Source organism: Phalangium opilio, unplaced genomic scaffold (assembly GCF_054372755.1).
Source record: "Phalangium opilio isolate 3A_F unplaced genomic scaffold, DU_Popi_V2 ptg000360l_1, whole genome shotgun sequence".
Taxonomy (NCBI): Eukaryota; Metazoa; Arthropoda; class Arachnida; order Opiliones; family Phalangiidae; genus Phalangium; species Phalangium opilio.
In genome coordinates this window covers 3,483,026-3,508,540 of record NW_028324230.1, presented here as the reverse complement: position 1 = coordinate 3,508,540, position 25,515 = coordinate 3,483,026, and positions in this window count along the sequence as shown.

Here is a 25,515-nt window from a genome sequence, read left to right as displayed (position 1 = left end):
TTTAAATCAAGCAAATATAACGATATTCTTCCGAAAAACTGTTAAAATTCAATTTCCAATAAGAAATCGTTGTCACGGATTTTGTATCTTGAAGAAAAAAATATGCGATTTTTTCGGTACACTTTTGAATGCATTTTTTTCTGGACAAATTTTTGACCGAATTCAGCTTATTTACCTATAAAATACTCATTAAAAGTGATTTCATATCAATTAATCAATAAATAAAAATGTACCTTTATTTTTAATAACATTTTCAAAATCGACGTTTCTCGGCCAGAGAAGCACATTTTGAGATTTTTTCACTATTTTAAAATATAACCACTGAAACCACTATTTTTGTACTTTTTGCTTTAATTCAAGCAAATTTAACGATATTCATTCAAAAAACTGTTCAAATTCAATTTTCAATAAGAAATCGTTGTCACGGATTTTGCATCTTGAAGAAAAAAAACATGCGATTTTTTCGGTACACTTTTTAATGCATTTTTTTCTGGACAAATTTTTGACCGAATTCAGCTTTATTACCTATAAAATACTCATTAAAAGTGATTTCATCTCGATTGATCAATAAATAAAATTGAACCTCGATTTTTAATTACATTTTGAAAATCGACGTTTCTCGGCCAGAGAAGCACATTTTGAGAATTTTTTCACTATTTTGAAATATAACCACTGAAACCATTTTTTTTGTACTTTTTGCTTTAATTCAAGCAAATATAACGATATTCTTCAGAAAAACTGTTAAAATTCAATTTCCAATAAGAAATCGTTGTCACGGATTTTGTATCTTGAAGAAAAAAATATGCGATTTTTTCGGTACACTTTTGAATGCATTTTTTTCTGGACAAATTTTTGACCGAATTCATCTTATTTACCTATAAAATACTCATTAAAAGTGATTTCATATCAATTGATCAATAAATAAAAATGTACCTTTATTTTTAATAACATTTTCAAAATCGACGTTTCTCGGCCAGAGAAGCACATTTTGAGATTTTTTCACTATTTTAAAATATAACCACTGAAACCACTATTTTTGTACTTTTTGCTTTAATTCAAGCAAATATAACGATATTCATTCAAAAAACTGTTCAAATTCAATTTTCAATAAGAAATCGTTGTCACGGATTTTGCATCTTGAAGAAAAAAAACATGCGATTTTTTCGGTACACTTTTTAATGCATTTTTTTCTGGACAAACTTTTGACCGAATTCAGCTTATTTACCTATAAAATACTCATTAAAAGTGATTTCATCTCGATTGATCAATAAATAAAAATGAACCTCGATTTTTTATAACATTTTCAAAATCGACGATTCTCGGCCAGAGAGGCACATTTTGAGAATTTTTTCACTATTTTCAAATATAACCACTGAAACCACTATTTTTGTACTTTTTGCTTTAATTCAAGCAAATATAACGATATTCATTCAAAAAACTGTTCAAATTCAATTTTCAATGAGAAATCGTTGTCACGGATTTTGTATCTTGAAGAAAAAAACATGCGATTTTTTCGGTACACTTTTTAATGCATTTTTTTCCGGACAAATTTTTGACCGAATTCAGCTTATTTACCTATAAAATACACATTAAAAGTGATTTCATATCGATTGATCAATAAATAAAAATGAATCTCGATTTTTTATAACATTTTCAAAATCGACGTTTCTCGGCCAGAGAAGCACATTTTGAGAATTTTTTCACTATTTTAAAATATAACCACTGAAACCATAATTTTTGTACTTTTTGCTTTAATTCAAGCAAATATAACGATATTCATTCAAAAAACTGTTCAAATTCAATTTCCAATAAGAAATCGTTGTCACGGATTTTGCATCTTGAAGAAAAAAAACATGCGATTTTTTCGGTACACTTTTTAATGCATTTTTTTCTGGACAAACTTTTGACCGAATTCAGCTTATTTACCTATAAAATACTCACTAAAAGTGATTTCATTTCGATTGATCAATAAATAAAAATGAACCTCGATTTTTAATAACATTTTCAAAATCGACGTTTCTCGGCCAGAGAAAAACATTTTGAGAATTTTTTCACTATTTTAAAATATAACCATTGAAACCATTATTTTTGTACTTTTTGCTTTAATTCAAGCAAATATAACGATATTCATCCAAAAAACTGCTAAAATTCAATTTCCAATAAGAAATCGTTGTCACGGATTTTGTATCTTGAAGAAAAAAGCATGCGATTTTTTCGGTACACTTTTTAATTAATTTTTTTCTGGACAAACTTTTGACCGAATTCAGCTTATTTACCTATAAAATACTCACTAAAAGTGATTTCATCTCGATTGATCAATAAATAAAATTGAACCTCGATTTTTAATTACATTTTCAAAATCGACGTTTCTCGGCCAGAGAAGCACATTTTGAGAATTTTTTCACTATTTTCAAATATAACCACTGAAACCACTATTTTTGTACTTTTTGCTTTAAATCAAGCAAATGTAACGATATTCATTCAAAATCTGTTAAAATTCAATTTTCAATAAGAAAACGTAGTGACGGATTTTGTATCTTGAAGAAAAAAACATGCGATTTTTTTCGGTACACTTTTTAATGCATTTTTTTCTGGACAAATTTTTGACCGAATTCAGCTTATTTACCTATAAAATACTCATTAAAAGTGATTTCATATCGATTGATCAATAAATAAAAATGAACCTCGATTTTTTATAACATTTTCAAAATCGACGATTCTCGCCCAGAGAGGCACATTTTGAGAATTTTTTCACTATTTTCAAATATAACCACTGAAACCACTATTTTTGTACTTTTTGCTTTAATTCAAGCAAATATAACGATATTCATTCAAAAAACTGTTCAAATTCAATTTTCAATGAGAAATCGTTGTCACGGATTTTGTATCTTGAAGAAAAAAACATGCGATTTTTTCGGTACACTTTTTAATGCATTTTTTTCCGGACAAATTTTTGACCGAATTCAGCTTATTTACCTATAAAATACACATTAAAAGTGATTTCATATCGATTGATCAATAAATAAAAATGAATCTCGATTTTTTATAACATTTTCAAAATCGACGTTTCTCGGCCAGAGAAGCACATTTTGAGAATTTTTTCACTATTTTAAAATATAACCACTGAAACCATAATTTTTGTACTTTTTGCTTTAATTCAAGCAAATATAACGATATTCATTCAAAAAACTGTTCAAATTCAATTTCCAATAAGAAATCGTTGTCACGGATTTTGCATCTTGAAGAAAAAAAACATGCGATTTTTTCGGTACACTTTTTAATGCATTTTTTTTCTGGACAAACTTTTGACCGAATTCAGCTTATTTACCTATAAAATACTCACTAAAAGTGATTTCATTTCGATTGATCAATAAATAAAAATGAACCTCGATTTTTAATAACATTTTCAAAATCGACGTTTCTCGGCCAGAGAAAAACATTTTGAGAATTTTTTCACTATTTTAAAATATAACCATTGAAACCATTATTTTTGTACTTTTTGCTTTAATTCAAGCAAATATAACGATATTCATCCAAAAAACTGCTAAAATTCAATTTCCAATAAGAAATCGTTGTCACGGATTTTGTATCTTGAAGAAAAAAGCATGCGATTTTTTCGGTACACTTTTTAATTAATTTTTTTCTGGACAAACTTTTGACCGAATTCAGCTTATTTACCTATAAAATACTCATTAAAAGTGATTTCATATCGATTGATCAATAAATAAAAATGTACCTTTATTTTTAATAACATTTTCAAAATCGACGTTTCTCGGCCAGAGAAGCACATTTTGAGAATTTTTTCACTATTTTAAAATATAACCACTGAAACCATTATTTTTGTACTTTTTGCTTTAATTCAAGCAAATATAACGATATTAATACAAAAAACTGTTAAAATTCAATTTCCAATCAGAAATCGTTGTCACGGATTTTGTATCTTGAAGAAAAAAAACATGCGATTTTTTCGGTACACTTTTGAATGCATTTTTTTCCGGACAAATTTTTGACCGAATTCAGCTTTATTACCTATAAAATACTCATTAAAAGTGATTTCATCTCGATTGATCAATAAATAAAATTGAACCTCGATTTTTAATTACATTTTGAAAATCGACGTTTCTCGGCCAGAGAAGCACATTTTGAGAATTTTTTCACTATTTTCAAATATAACCACTGAAACCATTTTTTTTGTACTTTTTGCTTTAATTCAAGCAAATATAACGATATTCTTCCGAAAAACTGTTAAAATTCAATTTCCAATAAGAAATCGTTGTCACGGATTTTGTATCTTGAAGAAAAAAATATGCGATTTTTTCGGTACACTTTTGAATGCATTTTTTTCTGGACAAATTTTTGACCGAATTCAGCTTATTTACCTATAAAATACTCATTAAAAGTGATTTCATATCAATTAATCAATAAATAAAAATGTACCTTTATTTTTAATAACATTTTCAAAATCGACGTTTCTCGGCCAGAGAAGCACATTTTGAGATTTTTTTTACTATTTTAAAATATAACCACTGAAACCACTATTTTTGTACTTTTTGCTTTAATTCAAGCAAATATAACGATATTCATTCAAAAAACTGTTCAAATTCAATTTCCAATAAGAAATCGTTGTCACGGATTTTGCATCTTGAAGAAAAAAAACATGCGATTTTTTCGGTACACTTTTTAATGCATTTTTTTCTGGACAAACTTTTGACCGAATTCAGCTTATTTACCTATAAAATACTCACTAAAAGTGATTTCATTTCGATTGATCAATAAATAAAAATGAACCTCGATTTTTAATAACATTTTCAAAATCGACGTTTCTCGGCCAGAGAAAAACATTTTGAGAATTTTTTCACTATTTTAAAATATAACCATTGAAACCATTATTTTTGTACTTTTTGCTTTAATTCAAGCAAATATAACGATATTCATCCAAAAAACTGCTAAAATTCAATTTCCAATAAGAAATCGTTGTCACGGATTTTGTATCTTGAAGAAAAAAGCATGCGATTTTTTCGGTACACTTTTTAATTAATTTTTTTCTGGACAAACTTTTGACCGAATTCAGCTTATTTACCTATAAAATACTCACTAAAAGTGATTTCATCTCGATTGATCAATAAATAAAATTGAACCTCGATTTTTAATTACATTTTCAAAATCGACGTTTCTCGGCCAGAGAAGCACATTTTGAGAATTTTTTCACTATTTTCAAATATAACCACTGAAACCACTATTTTTGTACTTTTTGCTTTAAATCAAGCAAATGTAACGATATTCATTCAAAATCTGTTAAAATTCAATTTTCAATAAGAAAACGTAGTGACGGATTTTGTATCTTGAAGAAAAAAACATGCGATTTTTTTCGGTACACTTTTTAATGCATTTTTTTCTGGACAAATTTTTGACCGAATTCAGCTTATTTACCTATAAAATACTCATTAAAAGTGATTTCATATCGATTGATCAATAAATAAAAATGAACCTCGATTTTTTATAACATTTTCAAAATCGACGATTCTCGCCCAGAGAGGCACATTTTGAGAATTTTTTCACTATTTTCAAATATAACCACTGAAACCACTATTTTTGTACTTTTTGCTTTAATTCAAGCAAATATAACGATATTCATTCAAAAAACTGTTCAAATTCAATTTTCAATGAGAAATCGTTGTCACGGATTTTGTATCTTGAAGAAAAAAACATGCGATTTTTTCGGTACACTTTTTAATGCATTTTTTTCCGGACAAATTTTTGACCGAATTCAGCTTATTTACCTATAAAATACACATTAAAAGTGATTTCATATCGATTGATCAATAAATAAAAATGAATCTCGATTTTTTATAACATTTTCAAAATCGACGTTTCTCGGCCAGAGAAGCACATTTTGAGAATTTTTTCACTATTTTAAAATATAACCACTGAAACCATAATTTTTGTACTTTTTGCTTTAATTCAAGCAAATATAACGATATTCATTCAAAAAACTGTTCAAATTCAATTTCCAATAAGAAATCGTTGTCACGGATTTTGCATCTTGAAGAAAAAAAACATGCGATTTTTTCGGTACACTTTTTAATGCATTTTTTCTGGACAAACTTTTGACCGAATTCAGCTTATTTACCTATAAAATACTCACTAAAAGTGATTTCATTTCGATTGATCAATAAATAAAAATGAACCTCGATTTTTAATAACATTTTCAAAATCGACGTTTCTCGGCCAGAGAAAAACATTTTGAGAATTTTTTCACTATTTTAAAATATAACCATTGAAACCATTATTTTTGTACTTTTTGCTTTAATTCAAGCAAATATAACGATATTCATCCAAAAAACTGCTAAAATTCAATTTCCAATAAGAAATCATTGTCACGGATTTTGTATCTTGAAGAAAAAAGCATGCGATTTTTTCGGTACACTTTTTAATTAATTTTTTTCTGGACAAACTTTTGACCGAATTCAGCTTATTTACCTATAAAATACTCATTAAAAGTGATTTCATATCGATTGATCAATAAATAAAAATGTACCTTTATTTTTAATAACATTTTCAAAATCGACGTTTCTCGGCCAGAGAAGCACATTTTGAGAATTTTTTCACTATTTTAAAATATAACCACTGAAACCATTATTTTTGTACTTTTTGCTTTAATTCAAGCAAATATAACGATATTAATACAAAAAACTGTTAAAATTCAATTTCCAATCAGAAATCGTTGTCACGGATTTTGTATCTTGAAGAAAAAAAACATGCGATTTTTTCGGTACACTTTTGAATGCATTTTTTTCCGGACAAATTTTTGACCGAATTCAGCTTTATTACCTATAAAATACTCATTAAAAGTGATTTCATCTCGATTGATCAATAAATAAAATTGAACCTCGATTTTTAATTACATTTTGAAAATCGACGTTTCTCGGCCAGAGAAGCACATTTTGAGAATTTTTTCACTATTTTCAAATATAACCACTGAAACCATTTTTTTTGTACTTTTTGCTTTAATTCAAGCAAATATAACGATATTCTTCCGAAAAACTGTTAAAATTCAATTTCCAATAAGAAATCGTTGTCACGGATTTTGTATCTTGAAGAAAAAAATATGCGATTTTTTCGGTACACTTTTGAATGCATTTTTTTCTGGACAAATTTTTGACCGAATTCAGCTTATTTACCTATAAAATACTCATTAAAAGTGATTTCATATCAATTAATCAATAAATAAAAATGTACCTTTATTTTTAATAACATTTTCAAAATCGACGTTTCTCGGCCAGAGAAGCACATTTTGAGATTTTTTTTACTATTTTAAAATATAACCACTGAAACCACTATTTTTGTACTTTTTGCTTTAATTCAAGCAAATATAACGATATTCATTCAAAAAACTGTTCAAATTCAATTTCCAATAAGAAATCGTTGTCACGGATTTTGCATCTTGAAGAAAAAAAACATGCGATTTTTTCGGTACACTTTTTAATGCATTTTTTTCTGGACAAACTTTTGACCGAATTCAGCTTATTTACCTATAAAATACTCACTAAAAGTGATTTCATTTCGATTGATCAATAAATAAAAATGAACCTCGATTTTTAATAACATTTTCAAAATCGACGTTTCTCGGCCAGAGAAAAACATTTTGAGAATTTTTTCACTATTTTAAAATATAACCATTGAAACCATTATTTTTGTACTTTTTGCTTTAATTCAAGCAAATATAACGATATTCATCCAAAAAACTGCTAAAATTCAATTTCCAATAAGAAATCGTTGTCACGGATTTTGTATCTTGAAGAAAAAAGCATGCGATTTTTTCGGTACACTTTTTAATTAATTTTTTTCTGGACAAACTTTTGACCGAATTCAGCTTATTTACCTATAAAATACTCATTAAAAGTGATTTCATATCGATTGATCAATAAATAAAAATGTACCTTTATTTTTAATAACATTTTCAAAATCGACGTTTCTCGGCCAGAGAAGCACATTTTGAGAATTTTTTCACTATTTTAAAATATAACCACTGAAACCATTATTTTTGTACTTTTTGCTTTAATTCAAGCAAATATAACGATATTAATACAAAAAACTGTTAAAATTCAATTTCCAATCAGAAATCGTTGTCACGGATTTTGTATCTTGAAGAAAAAAAACATGCGATTTTTTCGGTACACTTTTGAATGCATTTTTTTCCGGACAAATTTTTGACCGAATTCAGCTTTATTACCTATAAAATACTCATTAAAAGTGATTTCATCTCGATTGATCAATAAATAAAATTGAACCTCGATTTTTAATTACATTTTGAAAATCGACGTTTCTCGGCCAGAGAAGCACATTTTGAGAATTTTTTCACTATTTTCAAATATAACCACTGAAACCATTTTTTTTGTACTTTTTGCTTTAATTCAAGCAAATATAACGATATTCTTCCGAAAAACTGTTAAAATTCAATTTCCAATAAGAAATCGTTGTCACGGATTTTGTATCTTGAAGAAAAAAATATGCGATTTTTTCGGTACACTTTTGAATGCATTTTTTTCTGGACAAATTTTTGACCGAATTCAGCTTATTTACCTATAAAATACTCATTAAAAGTGATTTCATATCAATTAATCAATAAATAAAAATGTACCTTTATTTTTAATAACATTTTCAAAATCGACGTTTCTCGGCCAGAGAAGCACATTTTGAGATTTTTTTCACTATTTTAAAATATAACCACTGAAACCACTATTTTTGTACTTTTTGCTTTAATTCAAGCAAATATAACGATATTCATTCAAAAAACTGTTCAAATTCAATTTTCAATAAGAAATCGTTGTCACGGATTTTGCATCTTGAAGAAAAAAAACATGCGATTTTTTCGGTACACTTTTTAATGCATTCTTTTTTTCTGGACATATTTTTGACCGAATTCAGCTTTATTACCTATAAAATACTCATTAAAAGTGATTTCATCTCGATTGATCAATAAATAAAATTGAACCTCGATTTTTAATTACATTTTGAAAATCGACGTTTCTCGGCCAGAGAAGCACATTTTGAGAATTTTTTCACTATTTTGAAATATAACCACTGAAACCATTTTTTTTGTACTTTTTGCTTTAATTCAAGCAAATATAACGATATTCTTCAGAAAAACTGTTAAAATTCAATTTCCAATAAGAAATCGTTGTCACGGATTTTGTATCTTGAAGAAAAAAATATGCGATTTTTTCGGTACACTTTTGAATGCATTTTTTTCTGGACAAATTTTTGACCGAATTCATCTTATTTACCTATAAAATACTCATTAAAAGTGATTTCATATCAATTGATCAATAAATAAAAATGTACCTTTATTTTTAATAACATTTTCAAAATCGACGTTTCTCGGCCAGAGAAGCACATTTTGAGATTTTTTCACTATTTTAAAATATAACCACTGAAACCACTATTTTTGTACTTTTTGCTTTAATTCAAGCAAATATAACGATATTCATTCAAAAAACTGTTCAAATTCAATTTTCAATAAGAAATCGTTGTCACGGATTTTGCATCTTGAAGAAAAAAAACATGCGATTTTTTCGGTACACTTTTTAATGCATTTTTTTCTGGACAGACTTTTGACCGAATTCAGCTTATTTACCTATAAAATACTCATTAAAAGTGATTTCATCTCGATTGATCAATAAATAAAATTGAACCTCGATTTTTAATTACATTTTCAAAATCGACGTTTCTCGGCCAGAGAAGCACATTTTGAGAATTTTTTCACTATTTTCAAATATAACCACTGAAACCACTATTTTTGTACTTTTTGCTTTAAATCAAGCAAATGTAACGATATTCATTCAAAATCTGTTAAAATTCAATTTTCAATAAGAAAACGTAGTGACGGATTTTGTATCTTGAAGAAAAAAACATGCGATTTTTTTCGGTACACTTTTTAATGCATTTTTTTCTGGACAAATTTTTGACCGAATTCAGCTTATTTACCTATAAAATACTCATTAAAAGTGATTTCATATCGATTGATCAATAAATAAAAATGAACCTCGATTTTTTATAACATTTTCAAAATCGACGTTTCTCGGCCAGAGAGGCACATTTTGAGAATTTTTTCACTATTTTCAAATATAACCACTGAAACCACTATTTTTGTACTTTTTGCTTTAAATCAAGCAAATGTAACGATATTCATTCAAAAAACTGTTCAAATTCAATTTTCAATGAGAAATCGTTGTCACGGATTTTGTTTCTTGAAGAAAAAAACATGCGATTTTTTCGGTACACTTTTTAATGCATTTTTTTCCGGACAAATTTTTGACCGAATTCAGCTTATTTACCTATAAAATACACATTAAAAGTGATTTCATATCGATTGATCAATAAATAAAAATGAATCTCGATTTTTTATAACATTTTCAAAATCGACGTTTCTCGGCCAGAGAAGCACATTTTGAGAATTTTTTCACTATTTTCAAATATAACCACTGAAACCACTATTTTTGTACTTTTTGCTTTAAATCAAGCAAATGTAACGATATTCATTCAAAAAACTGTTAAAATTCAATTTCCAATAAGAAATCGTTGTCACGGATTTTGTATCTTGAAGAAAAAAATATGCGATTTTTTCGGTACACTTTTGAATGCATTTTTTTCTGGACAAATTTTTGACCGAATTCATCTTATTTACCTATAAAATACTCATTAAAAGTGATTTCATATCAATTGATCAATAAATAAAAATGTACCTTTATTTTTAATAACATTTTCAAAATCGACGTTTCTCGGCCAGAGAAGCACATTTTGAGATTTTTTCACTATTTTAAAATATAACCACTGAAACCACTATTTTTGTACTTTTTGCTTTAATTCAAGCAAATATAACGATATTCATTCAAAAAACTGTTCAAATTCAATTTCCAATAAGAAATCGTTGTCACGGATTTTGCATCTTGAAGAAAAAAAACATGCGATTTTTTCGGTACACTTTTTAATGCATTTTTTTCTGGACAAACTTTTGACCGAATTCAGCTTATTTACCTATAAAATACTCACTAAAAGTGATTTCATTTCGATTGATCAATAAATAAAAATGAACCTCGATTTTTAATAACATTTTCAAAATCGACGTTTCTCGGCCAGAGAAAAACATTTTGAGAATTTTTTCACTATTTTAAAATATAACCATTGAAACCATTATTTTTGTACTTTTTGCTTTAATTCAAGCAAATATAACGATATTCATCCAAAAAACTGCTAAAATTCAATTTCCAATAAGAAATCGTTGTCACGGATTTTGTATCTTGAAGAAAAAAGCATGCGATTTTTTCGGTACACTTTTTAATTAATTTTTTTCTGGACAAACTTTTGACCGAATTCAGCTTATTTACCTATAAAATACTCATTAAAAGTGATTTCATATCGATTGATCAATAAATAAAAATGTACCTTTATTTTTAATAACATTTTCAAAATCGACGTTTCTCGGCCAGAGAAGCACATTTTGAGAATTTTTTCACTATTTTAAAATATAACCACTGAAACCATTATTTTTGTACTTTTTGCTTTAATTCAAGCAAATATAACGATATTAATACAAAAAACTGTTAAAATTCAATTTCCAATCAGAAATCGTTGTCACGGATTTTGTATCTTGAAGAAAAAAAACATGCGATTTTTTCGGTACACTTTTGAATGCATTTTTTTCCGGACAAATTTTTGACCGAATTCAGCTTTATTACCTATAAAATACTCATTAAAAGTGATTTCATCTCGATTGATCAATAAATAAAATTGAACCTCGATTTTTAATTACATTTTGAAAATCGACGTTTCTCGGCCAGAGAAGCACATTTTGAGAATTTTTTCACTATTTTCAAATATAACCACTGAAACCATTTTTTTTGTACTTTTTGCTTTAATTCAAGCAAATATAACGATATTCTTCCGAAAAACTGTTAAAATTCAATTTCCAATAAGAAATCGTTGTCACGGATTTTGTATCTTGAAGAAAAAAATATGCGATTTTTTCGGTACACTTTTGAATGCATTTTTTTCTGGACAAATTTTTGACCGAATTCAGCTTATTTACCTATAAAATACTCATTAAAAGTGATTTCATATCAATTAATCAATAAATAAAAATGTACCTTTATTTTTAATAACATTTTCAAAATCGACGTTTCTCGGCCAGAGAAGCACATTTTGAGATTTTTTTCACTATTTTAAAATATAACCACTGAAACCACTATTTTTGTACTTTTTGCTTTAATTCAAGCAAATATAACGATATTCATTCAAAAAACTGTTCAAATTCAATTTTCAATAAGAAATCGTTGTCACGGATTTTGCATCTTGAAGAAAAAAAACATGCGATTTTTTCGGTACACTTTTTAATGCATTCTTTTTTTCTGGACATATTTTTGACCGAATTCAGCTTTATTACCTATAAAATACTCATTAAAAGTGATTTCATCTCGATTGATCAATAAATAAAATTGAACCTCGATTTTTAATTACATTTTGAAAATCGACGTTTCTCGGCCAGAGAAGCACATTTTGAGAATTTTTTCACTATTTTGAAATATAACCACTGAAACCATTTTTTTTGTACTTTTTGCTTTAATTCAAGCAAATATAACGATATTCTTCAGAAAAACTGTTAAAATTCAATTTCCAATAAGAAATCGTTGTCACGGATTTTGTATCTTGAAGAAAAAAATATGCGATTTTTTCGGTACACTTTTGAATGCATTTTTTTCTGGACAAATTTTTGACCGAATTCATCTTATTTACCTATAAAATACTCATTAAAAGTGATTTCATATCAATTGATCAATAAATAAAAATGTACCTTTATTTTTAATAACATTTTCAAAATCGACGTTTCTCGGCCAGAGAAGCACATTTTGAGATTTTTTCACTATTTTAAAATATAACCACTGAAACCACTATTTTTGTACTTTTTGCTTTAATTCAAGCAAATATAACGATATTCATTCAAAAAACTGTTCAAATTCAATTTTCAATAAGAAATCGTTGTCACGGATTTTGCATCTTGAAGAAAAAAAACATGCGATTTTTTCGGTACACTTTTTAATGCATTTTTTTCTGGACAGACTTTTGACCGAATTCAGCTTATTTACCTATAAAATACTCATTAAAAGTGATTTCATCTCGATTGATCAATAAATAAAATTGAACCTCGATTTTTAATTACATTTTCAAAATCGACGTTTCTCGGCCAGAGAAGCACATTTTGAGAATTTTTTCACTATTTTCAAATATAACCACTGAAACCACTATTTTTGTACTTTTTGCTTTAAATCAAGCAAATGTAACGATATTCATTCAAAATCTGTTAAAATTCAATTTTCAATAAGAAAACGTAGTGACGGATTTTGTATCTTGAAGAAAAAAACATGCGATTTTTTTCGGTACACTTTTTAATGCATTTTTTTCTGGACAAATTTTTGACCGAATTCAGCTTATTTATCTATAAAATACTCATTAAAAGTGATTTCATATCGATTGATCAATAAATAAAAATGAACCTCGATTTTTTATAACATTTTCAAAATCGACGTTTCTCGGCCAGAGAGGCACATTTTGAGAATTTTTTCACTATTTTCAAATATAACCACTGAAACCACTATTTTTGTACTTTTTGCTTTAAATCAAGCAAATGTAACGATATTCATTCAAAAAACTGTTCAAATTCAATTTTCAATGAGAAATCGTTGTCACGGATTTTGTATCTTGAAGAAAAAAACATGCGATTTTTTCGGTACACTTTTTAATGCATTTTTTTCCGGACAAATTTTTGACCGAATTCAGCTTATTTACCTATAAAATACACATTAAAAGTGATTTCATATCGATTGATCAATAAATAAAAATGAATCTCGATTTTTTATAACATTTTCAAAATCGACGTTTCTCGGCCAGAGAAGCACATTTTGAGAATTTTTTCACTATTTTCAAATATAACCACTGAAACCACTATTTTTGTACTTTTTGCTTTAAATCAAGCAAATGTAACGATATTCATTCAAAAAACTGTTAAAATTCAATTTCCAATAAGAAATCGTTGTCACGGATTTTGTATCTTGAAGAAAAAAATATGCGATTTTTTCGGTACACTTTTGAATGCATTTTTTTCTGGACAAATTTTTGACCGAATTCATCTTATTTACCTATAAAATACTCATTAAAAGTGATTTCATATCAATTGATCAATAAATAAAAATGTACCTTTATTTTTAATAACATTTTCAAAATCGACGTTTCTCGGCCAGAGAAGCACATTTTGAGATTTTTTCACTATTTTAAAATATAACCACTGAAACCACTATTTTTGTACTTTTTGCTTTAATTCAAGCAAATATAACGATATTCATTCAAAAAACTGTTCAAATTCAATTTTCAATAAGAAATCGTTGTCACGGATTTTGCATCTTGAAGAAAAAAAACATGCGATTTTTTCGGTACACTTTTTAATGCATTTTTTTCTGGACAAACTTTTGACCGAATTCAGCTTATTTACCTATAAAATACTCATTAAAAGTGATTTCATCTCGATTGATCAATAAAAAAAATGAACCTCGATTTTTAATAACATTTTCAAAATCGACGTTTCTCGGCCAGAGAGGCACATTTTGAGAATTTTTTCACTATTTTCAAATATAACCACTGAAACCACTATTTTTGTACTTTTTGCTTTAAATCAAGCAAATGTAACGATATTCATTCAAAAAACTGTTCAAATTCAATTTTCAATGAGAAATCGTTGTCACGGATTTTGTATCTTGAAGAAAAAAACATGCGATTTTTTCGGTACACTTTTTAATGCATTTTTTTCCGGACAAATTTTTGACCGAATTCAGCTTATTTACCTATAAAATACACATTAAAAGTGATTTCATATCGATTGATCAATAAATAAAAATGAATCTCGATTTTTTATAACATTTTCAAAATCGACGTTTCTCGGCCAGAGAAGCACATTTTGAGAATTTTTTCACTATTTTCAAATATAACCACTGAAACCACTATTTTTGTACTTTTTGCTTTAAATCAAGCAAATGTAACGATATTCATTCAAAAAACTGTTAAAATTCAATTTCCAATAAGAAATCGTTGTCACGGATTTTGTATCTTGAAGAAAAAAATATGCGATTTTTTCGGTACACTTTTGAATGCATTTTTTTCTGGACAAATTTTTGACCGAATTCATCTTATTTACCTATAAAATACTCATTAAAAGTGATTTCATATCAATTGATCAATAAATAAAAATGTACCTTTATTTTTAATAACATTTTCAAAATCGACGTTTCTCGGCCAGAGAAGCACATTTTGAGATTTTTTCACTATTTTAAAATATAACCACTGAAACCACTATTTTTGTACTTTTTGCTTTAATTCAAGCAAATATAACGATATTCATTCAAAAAACTGTTCAAATTCAATTTTCAATAAGAAATCGTTGTCACGGATTTTGCATCTTGAAGAAAAAAAACATGCGATTTTTTCGGTACACTTTTTAATGCATTTTTTTCTGGACAAACTTTTGACCGAATTCAGCTTATTTACCTATAAAATACTCATTAAAAGTGATTTCATCTCGATTGATCAATAAATAAAATTGAACCTCGATTTTTAATTACATTTTCAAAATCGACGTTTCTCGGCCAGAGAAGCACATTTTGAGAATTTTTTCACTATTTTCAAATATAACCACTGAAACCACTATTTTTGTACTTTTTGCTTTAAATCAAGCAAATGTAACGATATTCATTCAAAATCTGTTAAAATTCAATTTTCAATAAGAAAACGTAGTGACGGATTTTGTATCTTGAAGAAAAAAACATGCGATTTTTTTCGGTACACTTTTTAATGCATTTTTTTCTGGACAAATTTTTGACCGAATTCAGCTTATTTACCTATAAAATACTCATTAAAAGTGATTTCATCTCGATTGATCAATAAAAAAAATGAACCTCGATTTTTAATAACATTTTCAAAATCGACGTTTCTCGGCCAGAGAGGCACATTTTGAGAATTTTTTCACTATTTTCAAATATAACCACTGAAACCACTATTTTTGTACTTTTTGCTTTAAATCAAGCAAATGTAACGATATTCATTCAAAAAACTGTTAAAATTCAATTTCCAATAAGAAATCGTTGTCACGGATTTTGTATCTTGAAGAAAAAAATATGCGATTTTTTCGGTACACTTTTGAATGCATTTTTTTCTGGACAAATTTTTGACCGAATTCATCTTATTTACCTTTAAAATACTCATTAAAAGTGATTTCATATCAATTGATCAATAAATAAAAAAGTACCTTTATTTTTAATAACATTTTCAATATCGACGTTTCTCGGCCAGAGAAGCACATTTTGAGATTTTTTCACTATTTTAAAATATAACCACTGAAACCACTATTTTTGTACTTTTTGCTTTAATTCAAGCAAATATAACGATATTCATTCAAAAAACTGTTCAAATTCAATTTTCAATAAGAAATCGTTGTCACGGATTTTGCATCTTGAAGAAAAAAAACATGCGATTTTTTCGGTACACTTTTTAATGCATTTTTTTCTGGACAAAGTTTTGACCGAATTCAGCTTATTTACTTATAAAATACTCATTAAAAGTGATTTCATATCGATTGATCAATAAATAAAAATGAACCTCGATTTTTGATAACATTTGCAAAATCGACGTTTCTCGGCAAAGAGAAGCACATTGTAGCGGGGTTTTATCATTCCACGACTTGAGGGGCTCGCGCAACCTCGCTACTCTAACGATTCCATAAAACGAGTGAAAAACTCAAGAAAGAGTAGACTTTTTTGAACAAGCAATTTTATTAGTGACCGTTCATCTCTGAGTCTAAGGAGAGAGTCCTCTCCTCTTACAAAGTTTATACCAATCCCCCAAAAATATAGGTAAAACTAGGCAGGACCTCCTAGATAAAACTGTTACAATAGAATAGGAAATGTGGCGCCGCGATGGCCGATAAGATCATGGTGGGAAAGGGGTCCAAAAATAGAGAGTTCAGATATTTCTAGTGATATGAGAGTTTGATAAGTTACTTGAATAGGTAAGATAAATGACTGTGTTAAGACTTAAAAGTGTAGGCCGAAATCCTTTGCTACAACTCCCCCCTTCTTTAAAAAGGACGCGCATAGTGTCCAAAATCAATGTGAAAATACACAAAAGAAAAATCTTTAACTTGGTCTCTTGGTCTACCGCGTTTGACAACAGTAAAAACATTACTACAACTCGAATCAAAATTTTTTTTTTTTCACAAACAAATAAAATAAAAAAATTCATTTTAGCACAAATGGAATTAATCAGACCAATAAAATTAATCGTCCTAATAATAATAAAAAGAACAGTTGAATCTTATATTCACTCCTGTTGGTTTTCAACACATAAATTTTTTTTTTCAAATCTTTCTTTGCTAGCCTATTTTGGATATTTAATAGGTCTTTTAACCTTTCTAGGTGGTCTTGAAGTTACTTGCCTATTTGATTCTTTGTTAGATTTCTGATCATTGTTCAAAGGTAAACTTGCTTCTCTCTGGTTATATTTTTTTAAGTTTTGCACATGGAAAGTGCCGTAATTAATATTGTCATTTAAACCTTCAATTTCATAGTTGACATTAGATTTAACTTTAGAAATTTTATACGGGCCTTCCCATTTTTCTGCCAGTTTTTTCGAAAAATATTTGTCTTTCTTTGAAATGGGGTGTGTTCTAACTAACACAAGTTCACCTAAACTAAATCTCACGTCTTTACGCGACTTATCATAGTTTTTCTTTTGTTTCTGAAATTCAGATTCTTTGGACGCGATCGCATTTGCCATTATACTTTCAACCTTATCTTTTAACTTTCTGACATAGGCGTCTACATCTGAATTTACAGAGTCTGTTTTGCCAATAGCTCTGTCTATGGGCATTTTCATCTCGCGCCCAGTAAGGACTAAATGTGGACTATACTTTGTCGTCGCCTGTGGTACCGAATTTATAGCCATCGCTAAAAATGGTAGTTTACTGTCCCACGTTCGATGCTCGTCGTTAATAAAACAAGATATTAGGGTTTTGATGGTCTTGTTTTCTCTCTCGGTAAAATTTGTCTGCGGATGGTAGGTAGTGGTGTACACTACCTTTGAACCCCAGTCGTTTACAACTCATCTGAAGCAATCGGAGATAAACTGTGGTCCATTGTCACAAAGAATGGCTCTTGGCACTCCATACCGTGGAAAAATATTCTCAGATAAATTTTTTGCAATGTTCTTAGCCGTTGCCTTTCTTAATGGGAACATTTCCACGTATTTTGAGAAATGATCCACCACGACCAACAGATATTCATTTCCTTTCGTACTCTTAGGAAAGGGTCCTTGTAAATCCATATCGATTAGTTCCCATGGTTCTGATGGTGGAATAGTTTGTAGTAAACCCGATGGTTTTTGATTCGAACCTTTTACTCTCTGACAAATTTCACACGAACGAACATACTTTTCGCAATCTTGGTACATTCTGTCCCAATACGCAGTATTTTTAACCCTCCAGTAGGTTTTCTCCAAGCCCAAATGCCCCGATATGGGTTGATCATGCGATATTGATAAAAACTTTGCCCTTAAACTGCGAGGTATAACTGGACGATACGCTATAGGGATTTCCAACTTCCCTTCATGACGACATGGTCTTGTTTCGATAAGCCTGTACAATATTTTATCAGACATCGAATAACGATGCGCTTTCTTCTTAATTTTCCGCGCCAAACGGTTATTTTCTGGCAAAGACGAATCTTTTAGGTATGCTTTATAGGCAGCTATTTCTGAGTCGCTATCTTGCTCTTCGATGAACTCTTCTCTATCGAATGCCAAATCAGAATTTTCAAATTTAATTTTAGAGTCTTTTCCAGCTGCGATGGCCGCTAGCTTTCCAACTTTTCCTTCAGGAATCCTGGGACTCATTATTTCTTCAAAATATTCTCGGTTTGAATTGTCAAAATCCGATTCAGCGGCATCAACTGGCGCTCTGGATAACGCATCCGCCACTACGTTTTCTTTTCCTCGTCTGTGTACTACGTCAAAGTTAAATTCTTGGGTCTGAATCGCCCAACGTGTTAGCCTAGATGAGGAATCTCTCATCTTCCTAAGCCATAATAAAGCGCTGCTATCCGTTACGAGGGTAAAACGTATCCCTTCAATATATTGTCGGAATTTCGATATCGCCCATACGATCGCTAATAGTTCACGTTCAGTAGCGTGATAATTTCTTTCCGCATCTTTGAATTTACAGCTCATGAAAGAAATAACTTTCTCTCTCCCTTCATTGTCTACTTGATACAAGACTGCGCCTGCACCGATTAAGCTGGCATCAGTCTGGACGAAGAATGGCAGTTCGTAGTCAGGGTAATGCAAGATAGGAGCTGTGGCCAAACGGGTTTTCAACTCTAGAAACGCCTTCTCCCTCTTGTCGTTCCATTCCCAACTTACGTTGCTCTTAGTTAACTCAGTCAAAGGGTAGGCGACCTCTGAGAAGTTCGGGACGAACTCCCTATACCACCCCGCGAGACCAATAAAGGCTCGGACCTCCTTCACATTTTTCGGTCTAGGGTAACCCGTTACGGCTTTTACTTTGTCGCTATCGACACTTATCCCGTTTTTTCCCACCAGGTGGCCAAGGAATTTTAACTCTTCCTTCAGAAAATGGCATTTTGAGGCCTTACACGTAAAACCTGCCTCTCTCAAAATTGTAAATACGTTTCTTAAGTGTTCTAGGTGCTCTTCAAGGGTCTTCGAGTAAACTAAAATATCGTCTATGTAGACTACTACGCTTTTTCCCAATTCTTCGCGGAATATTGAAGCGATACAGCGTTGAAAGGTCGCTGGGGAATTCTTCAACCCAAAAGGTAAAACATTAAATTCGAAGAGTCCCTTGTGCGTCACGAACGCTGTATAAGGCTTTGTTTCCTCCTCTAACGCGATCTGCCAAAATCCATCCTTAAGGTCCAATATGGAAAAATACTTGGCTCCAGTTAACGCGTTAATTTGCTCTCTAATATTTGGAATGGGGTATGCATCAGCTACCGTTATTTCATTCAGCTTTCTATAATCTCCACAAAAGCGATAGGTTGAGTCCTTCTTTTTGACTACTAATACTGGTGAAGCGTAAGGAGAATTACTAGGCCTAATAATCTTTCTTTTGAGCATCTCTTCAATTTGTTCTTCAATTATTTTCTTCTTGAAAGGTGCCATCGGATACGGTCTTGATTTAATAGGTACCTCGGTACTAAGCGTTATCGTATGCTTAACTACCGAAGTTTGACCAGGCTCTCCCGTAAATACGTCTGGGAAATCTTCTAGTATCTCTCCTATTACGGGTGGTACTTCCATTTCAGCTGATTCTCTAGTTTCCATAATTTCTTTGGTCTTACTAACCGCAATAGATTCATTTTTCTCTGATCTCGGATTATGCAATGGGTGTAATGTCTCTTCGAAACCGAAAGAATAAGCTGATACATGAGGTTTAGCGTGTAACCCGGTGTGCAGACAAAAATCCCATCCCAGAATTACTTCGCTTTCTAAAACCGCTGTTACTCCGATCCTAAACTTCCAAGATTTTTCTACCATTCTAATGATTACATCCGCTTCACCAAGCATTGTCATAGGGACCTCATTCGCGACAACTAGCGTTGGACCACTCCACGGATTCAAATTATTATCTTCTCGAATGGCTTGCCAAACGGCCTGTGGAACTACTGTATAATCTGACCCACTATCAATCAACGCTACTCCCTTCCATGATCCAATGGCTACGGGAACTTTGGGTCTTCCACGTTTCCGAAATTCTTCTCTCATTTTTGCAAAATAACTATCTTCCTTTTCCTTTTCCAGTCCCGGAAAATTTGTTAATTCATCCCAGTTGCTATCCACCATTTCGATCTCTTCACTCGCTTCATCCAACTTCTCAGTTTGTATCGGTTCTTGGCTTCTGACTGCCATAATGACTGAAATAGTGTCTGGGATATCCTCCTGTGCAACCGAATTATCTGCCGGTCCGTCTTGTTCAGAGACCGACGATACCTTTCCCCCTTGGGTATTTGATTCTTTCTTTGAGCAGTGGAACGCTTTATGTCCGGTCTTATGGCACTTAAATCATTCTAATGGGTTCGAACGCGAATTGCCAATCCTAGGTTCTACGTTTTGACTCCTAGACCTGTTATTATTGACAGGGTACCGTGGCTTTGTACCGTTTGTCAGGGTGTTTGCTTCTCTTTTAGGTTCGCTGCTGTAACGGTTGATAGGCTCTACTCTTTGAATCCTACTATTAAACCGATTGACGTTGTGGCTATTTTGCCGATATGAATTATCATATTCTCTTGTTTGGGCCAGTAAACCTTGTGCTCGTTGAGCTTCTTCCTGAACTTCCGTTAATGTTGGGTTTGCAGGTAAGCGCATAATTTGTAACAAGTGTGGATTCAACCCACTTACTACCTTTTCTCCGAGACTGACAGTGTTAATATTCGGATCTAACTGTCTGCATAACCTTTCTTTCTCGAGCATATAATCCAAAACGGATTCATTTGGTTTCTGCCTTCTTTGCGAGACCTTACTTTCTAACTGGCTACGGTAATCGAAACCCACAAACGAACGACAAAACTTATCCCTGAACTCTGACCACGTGTTAATTTCATGGCAAACACGATCCCACCAATATATAAGATCTCCTTCCAACATGAATTCCACATTACTAAGTAATTGCGCGTCGGTTAACCGTGAAAGACGCCGGTATCTCTCGACCTCTCCCAAAAATGAATAAGCATCTTGCCCACTCTTGAACTTGGGAGGAGTCGAATTTCCCATGTTCAAGGAGTTTGATGTGGGGATACAATAAGGGGTTGCATTAACATTTAGCCCTGGTGGCCTTACGTTTCTATTTACTACTATCTTGGGACTGGTGTTAGTATCATTATTTACTAACTCGGAAGTAAATAAGTTATGATCATAAATGTCCGTATCCGACGAAGCGGATGAATTTGCTCGAGGGTTACCAGCATCCTCCCCCGACGAAATTTCCTGATTAACTTGATTTGGATTTCCTCTCTCATTTAACGTTTGTAAAGCTAATTCTATCTTTCTATTGTTTCTTTCTTCGAATGACTTAAACATTTCACCCACCTCACTGGTCAGTGTAGCCATGAGTGCTTGTATTTCACTACGATTCATGGTTTACCTTACTCAAAACCAAATCAAAATCTAAATTTAAACCAAATCAATTTCGACTTACTACTTGGCGAATCCGTTCACGCCTAAAAAATTTTTTTTTCTTTGTAACTGTTTTTTTTTTTATTTTTACGTAATTAAGTTCAAAAGTTCAAATAGTCTCTTCACAACTTCACGTAGCTATGGCTTCCACCCTCTACGTTTTCGGCTTTAGCGTGGCAATGGATTTCTTCCCTCCACGTCGGTCCTCGATGAGACTTCTTGGTGACCCTCGCTGATGTCCAATGATGGCTATGGCCTGTTTAGCCCTCCACCTCCTGCAATCTCCAACCAGGTCGCAAGTACTCCTCCGGTGCGTTACTTGATGCGGCTATGAAGGCCCCGCAGTTCCTTCCGCCACATCAAACTTCTTACGGCAATGAAGACCCCGCAGTTTCTTCCTCCGTGGGCCGGCCGGCGATGAGTTTGATTGCGATTGGTTTCCAGCTTAATTAGTACTCCTTCCGTTGGAACACATCTTCTTCCGTTCAACACTCGTATAATTTACTAACTGGGAACTTGCAAGACTTTCCTAACTACCTTAGTCTTGCCCCGCGCCTCCACCAAATAGATGTCGCGGGGTTTTATCATTCCACGACTTGAGGGGCTCGCGCAACCTCGCTACTCTAACGATTCCATAAAACGAGTGAAAAACTCAAGAAAGAGTAGACTTTTTTGAAAAAGCAATTTTATTAGTGACCGTTCATCTCTGAGTCTAAGGAGAGAGTCCTCTCCTCTTACAAAGTTTATACCGATCCCCCAAAAATATAGGTAAAACTAGGCAGGACCTCCTAGGTAAAACTGTTACAATAGAATAGGAAATGTGGCGCCGCGATGGCCGATAAGATCATGGTGGGAAAGGGGTCCAAAAATAGAGAGTTCAGATATTTCTAGTGATATGAGAGTTTGACAAGTTACTTGAATAGGTAAGATAAATGACTGTGTTAAGACTTAAAAGTGTAGGCCGAAATCCTTTGCTACAACATTTTGAGAATTTTTTCACTATTTTCAAATATAACCACTGAAACCACTATTTTTGTACTTTTTGCTTTAATTTAAGCGAAACGAAATTCATTCAAAAAACTTAAAATTCAATTTTCAATAAGAAATCGTTGTCACGGATTTTGTATCTTGAAGAAAAAAAAACATGCGATTTTTTCGGTACACTTTTTAATGCATTTTTTATCTGGACAAAGTTTTGACCGAATTCAGCTTACTTACCTATAAAATACTCATTAAAAGTGATTTCATATCGATTGATCAATAAATAAAAATGTACCTCGGTTTTTAATAACATTTGCAAAAACGACGTTTCTCGGCCAGAGAAGCACATTTTGAGAATTTTTTCACTATTTTCAAATATAACCACTGAAACCACTATTTTTGTACTTTTTGCTCTAATTCAAGCAAATATAACGACATTCATTCAAAATCTGTTAAAATTCAATTTTCAATAAGAAAACGTTGTGACGGATTTTTTATCTCGAAGAAAAAAACATGCGATTTTTTCGGTACACTTTTTAATGCATTTTTTTCTTAACAAATTTTTGACCAAGTTCAGCTTATTTACCTATAAAATACTCATTTAAAGTGATTTCATATCGATTGATCAAAAATAAAAATGAACCTCGATTTTTAATAACATTTTCTAAATCGACGTTTCTCGGCCAGAGAAGCACATTTTGAGAATTTTTTCACTATTTTCAAATATAACCACTGAAACCACTATTTTTGTACTTTTTGCTTTAATTCAAGCAAATGTAACGATATTCATTCAAAAAACTGTTCAAATTCAATTTTCATTGAGAAATCGTTGTCACGGATTTTGTATCTTGAAGAAAAAAACATGCGATTTTTTCGGTACACTTTTTAATGCATTTTTTTCTGGACAAATTTTTGACCGAATTCAGCTTACTTACCTATAAAATACTCATTAAAAGTGATTTCATATCGATTGATCAATAAATAAAAATGTACCTCGATTTTTAATAACATTTGCAAAATCGACGTTTCTCGGCCAGAGAAGCACATTTTGAGATTTTTTTCACTATTTTCAAATATAACCACTGAAACCACTATTTTTGTACTTTTTGCTTTAATTCAAGCAAATGTAACGATATTCATTGGAAAAAACTGTTAAAATTCAATTTTCAATAAGAAATTGTTGTCACGGATTTTGTATCTTGAAGAAAAAAACATGCGATTTTTTCGGTACACTTTTTAATGCATTTTTTTCTGGACAAAATTTTGACCGAATTCAGCTTACTTACCTATAAAATACTCATTAAAAGTGATTTCATATCGATTGATCAATAAATAAAAATGTACCTCGATTTTTAATAACATTTGCAAAATCGACGTTTCTCGGCCAGAGAAGCACATTTTGAGAATTTTTTCACTATTTTCAAATATAACCACTGAAACCACAATTTTTGTAATTTTTGCTTTAATTCAAGCGAATGTAACGATATTCATTCAAAAAACTGTTGAAATTCAATTTTCAATAAGTAATAGTTGTCACGGATTTTGTATCTTGAAGAAAAAAACATGCGATTTTTTCGGTACACTTTTTAATGTATTTTTTTCCGGACAAATTTTTGACCGAATTCAGCTTATTTACCTATAAAATACTCATTTAAAGTGATTTCATATCGATTGATCAATAAATAAAAATGAACCCCGATTTTTAATAACATTTTCAAAATTGACGTTTCTCGGCCAGAGAAGCACAATTTGAGAATTTTTTCACTATTTTCAAATATAACCACTGAAACCACTATTTTTGTACTTTTTGCTCTAATTCAAGCAAATACAACGATATTCATTCAAAATCTGTTAAAATTCAATTTTCAATAACAAAACGTTGTGACGGATTTTGTATCTTGAAGAAAAAAACATGCGATTTTTTCGGTACACTATTTAATGCATTTTTTTCTGGACAAATTTTTGACCGAATTCAGCTTATTTACCTATAAAATACTCATTAAAAGTGATTTCATATCGATTGATCAATAAATAAAAATGTACCTCGATTTTTAATAACATTTGCAAAATCGACGTTTCTCGGCCAGAGAAGCACATTTTGAGAATTTTTTCACTATTTTCAAATATAACCACTGAAACCACTATTTTTGTACTTTTTGCTTTAATTAAAGCAAATGTAACGACATTCATTCAAAAAACTGTTAAAATTCAATTTTCAATAAGAAATCGTTGTGACGGATTTTGTATCTT